Raw genomic sequence first — 11292 nt, forward strand, 5'->3', positions numbered from 1 at the left:
TTTCCTCCTGGCACATTCCCCACCAAACACTCACTGAGACAGAACTGCTATTTCTAATGACACCACCAGCTAATTCCCCATACTCTCTCATCCTTGAAATGGAAAATTATCACATATCTTACTTAGGATAAGCCAGGCTTTTGCTCCTGATATGACATATCTTTGCTCAGTGGCTTTCCCAATTCTAAAGAATCATTGAAATTGTGTATGAAAACCCAGTTACCTCCAAAGCCAGCAGTGACAGCAGCTTTGCCACCTGCCACACATGGCATCAGCAGGGTCAGTGTCCTCTTTTTTCTCTGTCTGAGCTGGACCAGGCTGTTTGAGGAGCATCAGATTCACCCTCCACCTCCTGAAGGCAAGAGAACAGAAAGCTTGTTTTCTCCTAGAGCAGAGAGAGGAAGGCTCAGCCTTGTTGATGGATGGCACCAGCATCAGCCAGGCCATGAAAACTCAGAGAGAAAGCTGACTATGTGTGTGGGAAACCAGGACAGGGGGAAATTATTAGTCAACTCATTTCAGCAGAACATTTGGTATGTTTTGGTAAAGATACTCTATACTCCCTGCAGCTGCTCTGACGTGCTCTCCCAGAGCTCTGCTTCTGCATTACTTACCCAACAAGTCCAAACTCCTCAGGCTCCCTCCAGTAGGAGGGCCAGCCTTAGCAACCTTTGCTGCCTTCTGCTTTTCCAGCTGTCAGGCAGCAGCAGGAATTCCCTCCCTACATAACTCTGCAGACTGGGATTTTGCACCTGGCTGACTCCCAGGGACATCCATCGCCACTAGGAGCAGGGAGGAAAGCAGTGGGAAACTGCTTTTCCCTGTGAATTCTTCTCTCAAAGATACTTGCATTTCTGAATTACATACATCTTAATGCCATCAGAGCCTGCAGGGCAACAACTGAAATGATCAGAAAGTGATTTCTCAGCTCTCTGCATGGCTGGGAGCCAGGAATACACTAGCTCCATGTGGATCCTTGGCTTCACTTGAACCAAGCTGCAGCTTGACCAGCTCTGTTTTCTCAAAAGGAGAGATTTGCTGTTTTTAATCTGTTCCAGACAACAAATGAGCTGAAAGCAAACATGCTTGGTTTTAGATAAGTTTGCAGGTTTCCTTGGCTGGTCCTAAAAGTTAGCCCATTCTTATATTCCCCTCTACAGACATAGTCACACCCATGTTTAGAGTTTCACCTCAGACCTCCAAGCTCTGTAATTTACCTGACCTTGCACATGAACATCCCAGACAGAAAAGCATTACTCTTTCAGCTAACATCCTTCCAATAAACACAGATTTCAAAGTGCTGGATTTGGCACTAGGTAAGGAGTTTCAGTGATCATTTCGGCCACTTCTTTTACCATCTTGTTACATGTTTTTAAATAAAAAAAAAATAAAAAAATAAGAGGAAAAGCAAGAAGAAAAACCAGAAAAAAAAAGAGGGAAAAAAGAAACACAGCCAGTTACAAAGAATTTGTATTTCCATTAAAGCTTGCAAATTTTCTCTATGAGGAAAATTTTAAGCACCACCCTAATTGCACAAGTAAGACTCTAGTGAGGTACATATAGACCTGGGTGTCTGACTTGATCAGCACAACTGTTCATCCTGGCTGTTTGGCTTGATAAAGCCCTTTCACACGTGGGACAATGGCTCAGGTATTCTCAGATAGGTTGCTGCAAAGACTGCTTGTAAAAGGGAGAGAACAAACCCATTTTTACATAGGTAGGCAGGAGTAAGCTTGATGTGTATCAAAGCTGACTTCGGTTAGCCATTAGGGAAAGCTTTACAGTGGTGGGGATAATTAATAGATCACCAAGAGACAGGAGATTGTGGTGGTTCAGTCCTTGGAGGTTTTCCAGCTTAGGCAGCTTTTACAGCTTAGGCAACATTGGACAGGGTTGAGTTGCTGCTACCAATCACACTTCCTAAAATTCTGTGTATCTGTACTTGGATGCAGAAGCCACAGCAATTACCTCAGTTTATCCAGTAGGTGTTATGGAGCATCACTGAATATGATATGAAACACCACCAGATTAGTTAATGCATGGTAATTCATTAGTAATGAGAAGTCATGGGAGAAACAGATCAATGCACTGGAATTCAGCACAAGGCAAATGTACCCTTGTGCACAATTTATCACTCTACTAAACTCATCTCAATTTCTGTTTGAGCCTCTGAGTGCCCCTGACCCCACAGCAGGGTAGGGAAAAAGTGATCCAAGACCCGTGTGCTGGTTATAGGCCATTATTTAATAAATATTTCTCATTTTTATCCTTAACTTGTTTATTCATATCAATTTATAGCCATCAACATAGCAGCAAACAGTAAAATGCTTGGACAAAGCAGAATCACGTCCTGCAGTGGGCAATGCAAAAAGTGAAAATTTATTTAGGTCTTTGAATGTGACAGATTTCCTTCTACTAGAATTGCTTAACTTCTGATTCCCCTGGAGCTCTGCCTCTCTGCCTTGATGCAAACAATTGCTCACCCACAGAATTTATAATCCCTGTCAACACTTCCAGGAATGATGTGAAATTTTTTGCCTTTCTTTTTGCTTGCTCCTATTTAAAATATAAAATAAAATCTTGGCACAGCCCAGACCTACCCATCACATTCCAGCAACCGGTTGAGACTGGCAGGAGGATTTGACTTTTGCTAATCATTCAGAGATGGATTACTATCATATATATGGCAAAAAAATCAAGAAGAAATAGCAAAGAGCCTCAGATTCTCAGCAAATATATCCTCTGAATGTTCTTTATCAAATTGCTACTGCCTCTGCAAGTCAAACAAGCCTAAATCAAACCTGAGTGCCGCCTGCCTGCTGCAATGTGCTTGGCTCCAGCATTTCCCCGAGTTACCCCATCACTGAACACTAGAGAGCAGCCTTTCTCCAGCGTATTAAGAATGGCACAGTGCTTTTTCCTTTGTTTTCTGGAAGAAAATTGACCCTTATCCTAAGAACTCAGTGCCCTCCACAGGAAAAAAAAAAATCAGATGTCTGATCATACCAGACAGAACCATAAATCTTCTAGATAGCATAATGATGGCATTTTTTATGGATACCAGCTGTTGATAGTTTGCACCCAGCCTTCAGAGAGTCACACGTTTTTATTGCAGACTTTATTTTCTCATCTGGGTTATTTGTATTACTGCACTAAAAAAAATCCAAAACAGCCAGACATGGCTCCAAAGGGAGCTTGAAATCGGTAAAGAAATGCTCATGTTTGTTTACAGCCTGCAACCTCAATTTAAAAGGGTTAAAGAATATAATGAATTTACAGCAACACTGGGAATTAGACCAAAGTGTAACTCTTCTCAGTTTGTCTGCATTAAGCCCACTGAACTCAGGGCTTTGGAGTGCTTTGGCTTTGCACTGAACTAGCAGCACTGGAATCTAAAATTGCTTTCCTACCTGCAGGTTATCTATTCATCAGGACTGGCAGATCCCCAAGGTTTCCTCTACAGCCTCTGCTTGGGCACATCTCTGGCAAGGCCTTTTGTAGGACTGGAGGGAAAACGTTGTGTGGTGCTTTCTGCAGGGCTGGCAGAAGAGGACACCCATTAGTGCTGCTCATGACAGCAGTCTGTGACACCAAACCTGTCCCCTGAGCAACTCAGCGTGGCTTTCAGCTCATCTGCAGAGCCCTGAGTCACCAGAGTGAAACACCACCAGCTCTGCTGCTAAAAATCTCCTGGCAGCTTCATTGCATTTAGAATAATTTTAGTAAATATCACTCAGTTCAAGATCAAGACAAGCTTGGAAAGGCACAGGAGAGAAAGAAATATCCCTGACTTATTGTAACAGAGACAATAGAGACAATAGAGTCTCTAGAGTATCTAGAGATACTAGTCTCTAGTATCATTATCTAGTCCCCAGACAATGATATTGTCTCTGACAATAATATCATATCTCTTATATGAGATCCCACTGAACTAAAGTGTATAAATGTACACTACAGCTATACATATGTATTCAAAGTTGTACTTTGTACAAGGCTTTACACTTTGGCACTTCAAGAAGGTCTCAGTGTTGATAACAATACTTACTGGCTTTTGACTCCTGACCATGGTTCACAATTCATCACCATGACCATGAGATAACCTACAATAGCCTACATTCAGGCAGCAGCAAAGACAGAAGAAAATGTTTTCAACAGCCAAACCATAAGTGGCTATTGCTTCTGTTCAATGAGGGGTTTGTCAGATATGGACTTAAGGCAATTAATCTCTTTGGCATTAGAGAGCAACAGTAATTCCTTGGACCTCTGCCCTCCCATCACATTGTTTCTTCTATTCCTTGCCTTATTCTGAATTGCAATTTTCTGTCCAGGGCAGTGTATTTTTGCTGAGTGCATCTATGTTGCCCAGCACAGGAGCCTCGGGGAGCCCCACTTTCAGCTGCCATACAAATTAATAGATTAGATAGAAATAAATTGTTGGATTGGCCTGCTCCACAAGCCTCAACCTCCTGGTCTCAAATACCTAAAAGTGGCAAAACACACTGCATTTCCTATGATTCTTTAATTCAGAGTTCCCAACACCTGCCTGATAACAAAATAGCAAAACTCAACTCATCCACAGTTTTAATCCTCCACCACACAAAGAAACAGTAGACATTGCCTTCCTTCTAATTTGCATAATTTTAGCTCTACAGTAATTACTGTATGTGAGGAAACATTTATTACAGTGTAACTCTGAAGAACTGTGGCTATTTGGATTGAAATATGGAAACAGAAGATAAAAATGGGGTCCAAGGAAGAAAGAAATAAAATGAGGTTTAATAAAGTAAGTTTTGTCTCAAGTACTCATTCATTGAAAGAGGAATGTTAAACACTCTCAGATTAGTCAAGTTTCAAATGCAAATAAAAACTTTAAATTAATTATACAATTGTAAAACACAAAGCACCCAGCAAAGCTGATAGGAAATTACTCTGTAAGGACTATAAGTCCTCTTGTGGCAAGTGAAGATAGCAAAAAATAATTTCTTGTTGTTAAAGTGTTCTAGAGTGGAGTTGTTTGGTTTGGGTTTTTTAATGTAAACAAAAGAACCCACAAAGTTACTTTTGTCATTTTGTTTCTTTTCCTGCTCAGCACATTTGGTGCTGGATAGCAGAAACTCTGAACCAGAACACCACTAATCCAAAGGTTTTTTTTCTTAAATTACAATAACATTTTGAAATATGTCAGCTTACAATGATCAAAAAAGACCATATACAATAGCTTCTCCAATGAAAAATGCAGATTTGATTAATTTAAAATATCCCACAAGACATGTCTTTTCACACTTACAACATTGAACCATGTCACTTTTAAAATTTGTGTTAGAAGAAATAACCATAGAAACCTTATCAAAAATTCTGATAAGGATGAAAAAAAAGTCTATTACTTCTTTTGGTTAAAATTCCTTTTGTTTTCATTAAGGATGAAACCAGTAGACAGAAATTCAGCTTCCTAGTCAGCTGTTAGCAGCAACTTTGCTAAATTCTACTGTATTTGTGAGGAGTCCTTTGTTAACTCAGGCAGCCCTAGAGCAGGCCAAAGAAACACAAAAGAACTCTGTGAGGTGTGTCTCAGGCATAAAGCTCTTCTCCAGAGCTAAATCCCCTCTGATGTCTGTTCACACCCAGGACTGTAAGGTACAGGTCACCCTTCTCCAGTTCTGCTGCCAGTTCAGCTCTGCAGTTGGCACAGGGACTGATCTTCCTTAAACAGGTGGGGTTTGCACCAAAAATATTACAGGGCAAATAGCAAGTGATGGGTAAGATCATGGTCTTTCACTGGCAGTAACTGAAATGGAAAACCATTCAAGATCCATCAGGCTATGCTTAAATTCCTGTTCTGGTTTTCTGTATCTGATTTTTTCTTGGCCTTCTTTTATCTCTATATGTCATTCATTGCCAATGTTCCCTTTTTTTCTAATTTGCTGTTGTTTTGTAGTACAGGTAGACATCTGTTAATTTTGACTACTTTTCAGAGGTAGATACACATCAAGGAAAGCTTTACTGAAGGCTGCCAATAATGATAAGGTCTATCAAGCTCTGCAGTCTGGCAAGACCACAGCTGTTTAATGAAGACAACCTCTTTGTAGATACAGCATTAAAAGTATTCCACAGGTCTCTTCTATTTACAGACAGAAAAAGCCATGATAATGCAGCTTTCAACCCAAGCTATCTGAAGGCAAGGAAGAACCCTGTCAGCTACAAGCATGCCCTGTATCCTGTGGTGCTTTTTTCTTCATGACTTTATATGATTATTAAAATTTTCAAAATCATCACAGAACAATGCATTACATTACAAAAACTTTGCTTACTTTGCTGTGCACAAAGCTAAGGACATGTAAAACTCTTACAGGAGCAAGGCCAAAATGTGAAGTACTTCTGTATAACATCCAGATTTGTTTCAGTAGTCTTTAAGATTTTTGTACCTGTAGGTTTTTTCTGTAGACAGAAAAGATGCTTATGTGCAGAAAGTTATTCAATCCTCCTTATGCCTTAATGGAGACATTGTCTTGTTTCATCAGATGGGAAGAGCCTGGAGAGGCTTCCCCCATACTTTAGTGCTTCACAGTGTCTAAACTCAGATGGAAACTCAGCCTAATGCCATAATCTCAGTACAGTTAAAAGCATCAGTCACTGTTCTCCCGACAGCCTATGTTAATCCATCAGTATCTGAAATCTGTACACCAGGGCAACAATGCAGGAGTAAAAAAGATGTCATCTTATCAGATGAAAAGGAACACAAGCCAAGGAGACACCATTTATAGAGAATAAGCACCAGAAGTGACAACTGAAGCCAAGGCTCCTGGGGGAGGGAATGTTGGTTTGTCCTATAATTAAATTCACCCTCCCTTTGCCAAGCTCCCTAATCCTGTTTTGAGTGGGAGTCATTTTCCAACAGGGAAAATAATATATATGGAATCAAACAACTTGCTCCAGGCAGAGCAGAGAAGGAGGGAAGGGTGGGAAGCACACTCTTCAAATAGTTTCCACTCCTGCTTTCAGCTCACTGACCTCAAGCTGTTGCAACGTGAACCTCACAAGAGGCTGCAAGGACCAAACAGCCTTCCTGCAGTGGGCTCCTACTGCCAGGGGAGAGCACTTCAGGGGAGCAGGAAAAGAGACAGCCTGACAGTACAGGTGCTCAGTTGTTTCACCCAAAACAGCCTCATCCTTACAACAGAGCCATCCATGTAAGTGAGCAACCTAGGCCCCTGAAGTTTCCAGAAGTGCCAGGATTGGGCTTTAAGACTGCACACCTACTCCAAGTCTTTACTTTGCCACTTATTTCCTTTGTGGTCTTGTCTCTGTTGCCCAGCTGTATCACAGCATTGATAGAATTTCCCAGTCCCAAAGAGCTGATACATAACACAGGTACTCCAAATCCTGGGGGATTTGCTAGTCAGGGACACACACTGACACAACATGCCAGATTTTCTGCTAAGCCAAGTTTAAACCTCAGTAGCTTATAATAAATTTGGCTTGAGAACTTTTTTCTCTAAGTGTGAGCACATGTGCAGTCTTGGTTTTGGCCCCTATCCCGAGAAGAGTTTGTCTTTGCTGGATTAATGCAAAAATATAAGGTAAGGCAGGTGTTTGTTAAGCTGGGGTCAGACAGCTCCTCTGCTTTGCTCTTAGGGAGGCTTGAACAGGGTTTCTGGTCTGACTCACATTCAAACACTGGCCACTAGCTCTTTCCCACCAGTTTTATGAAAGTGCAACAACTTACAGTGAAATTCTGCCGCAGGAGCACTTAATCTAACAGCACCCTCCTGATCTCGGGGCTGCTTGGAGTTTTCCCTTGTGTCAAATTGCTTGAGGGTCTTTTTCAGACAGCCTAGGTATGCCTGTCTGCTGTTTCAGAGTTAAATATTTTCAAGCCCTTCAGATGACTTGGACAGTGAGGCAAAGGCAGAAAGACCTGATTCCAAACTTCTCTCCAATAATAACCATCCAACAAAATAAGCTGGATCGTTGTTTCATGCATGAGTGTTCTCACTGATGTTTATTGGCTAATATTTGGTTGTTTAAGAGTTATTTGGCACTGTTCCAACAAAACTGACAGCTAAATAATACATAATCTGTTTTTCAGCAAAGCAATTACTAAGCAAACTTGAGCACACTGAAGGAGTAAACGACAGGTTACAACACCTAGAACAAGATGCCACACCTGAAAAAGCTAATATTACCTGAATAACTATTATCTGTAATCACCAGAATATGCTGAAATTATTGCTTTATCTAAGGGAAGATTAAGCCACCTGCTCTTAAAAGTACATGCTAGGAACTTGTTTACTGCTCTTCCCCCCCCTGCACATACTTAAGAGATTCCATAATTATTCTAGCAGCACATTACTGGAAATTATGTGTGAACTTCAAGTTTCAGGGCCAGATTGTTCGCAAAGTCCTCTTAAATCAAGCTACTCATTCCTCTTGAAAAACCATGTACAGATTCTGGTGTTATGTCAGAGCTCATAATTAGAACTGTGCAAATATTAGATTTTCAGTAAAAGAAAAGATAATCTAAGCTGCCAATGTTCCATCTTTGCATTTAAATGAACCCTCTCATTCCTCAGTCTCAGCAAAATATTTTTGAGGGTCAAACAAAGTGTTACGTTTCAGACAAAAATCAAAACTTCATGTGCCATCCAGCTAGATTAATAGCAGCTTAAGTTTAATTAAATTATTTATGTTTTCTCCCGCATGTTTGATTTAAAAAAAAATTAATAGCTAAATTATTTCAATTAATCCATTCCATATATTCTGGATAAAATGTATTTTTTAAGTACTTTCTCACCTCTAAATCAGAAAGTTGTCATTTGTTGCTACTATCATGTATTAATTCTGTATCACAATTATGGATAATGTGATAAAGCCACCAAGTACCTTTAAAGTACCTTTAAGCTTTGTTTTGAACTTCGCAGTAGAAGTTTTGAAAACAAGTAACAGCAATCACAATTAATGGGTCTCCCTAATCAAAGGTGCTCATTTAGAACCAAATTGATAATAACCACAGCAGCAAGCTGCAGACGGAGAAGGCACAAATTTCCACTTCATCTGCTTTGTCAGTTCAATGCCTCTGATAACGTTACATCATCATTTAGCCATAGGAGAACAGAGAGCATCACAAGGCAGTGATGATGATAACAGAGCTCTTTGAACAGCTGGATGGCCTTTAAAGGCATTCTAGTTTCTTTAAAGTATTATTCTATACTGGAGGGTTTTCCTGAAGTTATGTGTCTGCTCCGAAAATCACTACACTGTAGTGGTGAATACATCTTAAAGCAATTAAATGCATTTGTGCAGTCCTCAAAAACAAGATACTCTATCATCTCATCCATAAAATAAGTATCTGGAGCAAATGTGCTTTTTGAATAGGAACTCAATCAAAACCAGATCCCATCATCCAACCAGTCTGGAAGAGTTTTGCCCCAGTTTTGCACTTCCCAGCAAGCCTCTCTCTCTCTCTAGTAAGCCAGACTGAGGGGATGTGTACAGTCTTCTGCAGACAGATACAAACAAGCTTTGCCTTTGCTGCAGGCAGCTTCCACACTGTTCTTCTGGCACAAGCAGGGTGCAGTGCCAGTGGCAACACCTTGCCCTTCAGCAGCTCTCATCTGCACAGTGGGAGTGCTGTAACAGCCGTGGCAGCCCAGTTTCTGCTCCAGGAATTGTGCACACATGGCTGAACCCTTTAAGTGCTGTTTACACGCTGCCTGCAGCCCTGCCTCAGCTCTCCTCTGCAGACACCCTGTGTTTGCAAAGCCTCCCATGTTAAAGCCAGCCTTGGCTGCCAGCTGCAGCCCGTGTGTGAGCCAAGGGCAGCACTCTCATGCAGGGTGCACGGCGTGTTGGGGCCCTGAGCCTGCCTCATTCCCACTCCCTGCTCCCAGGGAAGGCAGCTGGCATCCCAGCAAGGAGATCAGGCATGAGCCTCTTCTCTCAGTGCCAGGAACCTGACTTCTACATTGATATTGTTTCATTCCATGTCTTCATCCTCTACTCACTGCTAGCATGAGTAACAACGGAGTTTATGCAACTTCTTTCTTTTAGTTGCCTGCTCATGTGGTCAATTTTTCTACTCTCATGTGCCATTTAATATCCCATTTTTATTTATTCTCCCTCTAGGGGTGCACAAGCTGCTATCACTGGGGGCTGAAAGAATCCCTTCTCCCACAGACCTCTTGTTAACCACTTCTTATTTACTTGGGTGTATTTACAATGGTTTAAAATGCTGGATATTACCAAAATTATGGACAATTAGCCGCAGTGTAGATGATTTGTTTCAGGCTGTGTAAACTGCCACAAGAAGACTGTAACCAAGTTTCATTGTAAGTATTAATTATTGTATGCATTGATGGATATTTTATTGTATGTGTTAATGCTTTGTTTTATGGGCTAAAGCGAGTATTAATTTAGGTATAAATATTTTAAAAATATGTTTATAAGTCAATATTAACTCAAATATATTTATCTGAAGGGAAATGCTGGTCTTCCCATGACCAAATTTCTGACTGTCACCTATAAGCAGATACAGTCAAAACTTTTCAAACTTTATGGACACATATCAAAACTATGAAAATCAAAATCGTGACATGCCCACATTTCTGCACAAGTCAGTAGGACTGCTAAGACAGTTTTCCTATGAAAAACCACTTTGTGAGAATGTCTCTTTTGGAACAAACATTCCCCACCTTACAGCAGTCCTCGCAGTCCAAGAGGGAACAGCAGATGGTGCTGTTTGATGTTGTCTTCTCACATTTTACTATTGCTGGAATTATCACGCTATTCTTAATGTATTTTACAATATGCATTAGGGACATTTCATACAGGGACCTGTCACATCACCACATTTAATAATTACTAAATATTTGTTCTGCAATGATATTTCTTTACTGCTTTCCAGACTTCATTTGAAGACATATTTCTTAACATTTCTTACCTCCTCAGAAAATGAGTGTGGTCCATCTGCCTGTCAGGAGGTCATTATCAAGTGCATGATAGAACCACTCTATCCTAATTTGTCATGAGAGGGACAAATCCTACCCAATCTAATTAATTGGTGGGGAAGAAGCCAGAGAAAGGGCCAGCAAACATAATTAACAAAAATATTTTAACACTTTTTAAACTTCCATCAGTTTGGAGAACTCTGAGTACTTGAGGCCTATAGAAAATTAAATCAGTTGTTAACCTGAGAAATTAATTTCTTGTTCAACAAACAAAGCCCCCAAACCTCAGCAGATTTTCATGATGTCATTTCCAACAAGCTAACAATTTATAATCAAGTGCCACAGTTTC

Source organism: Pseudopodoces humilis, chromosome 11 (assembly GCF_049639895.1).
Source record: "Pseudopodoces humilis isolate 2021_Gansu_Grassland_sample_001 chromosome 11, ASM4963989v1, whole genome shotgun sequence".
Lineage (NCBI taxonomy): Eukaryota > Metazoa > Chordata > Aves > Passeriformes > Paridae > Pseudopodoces > Pseudopodoces humilis.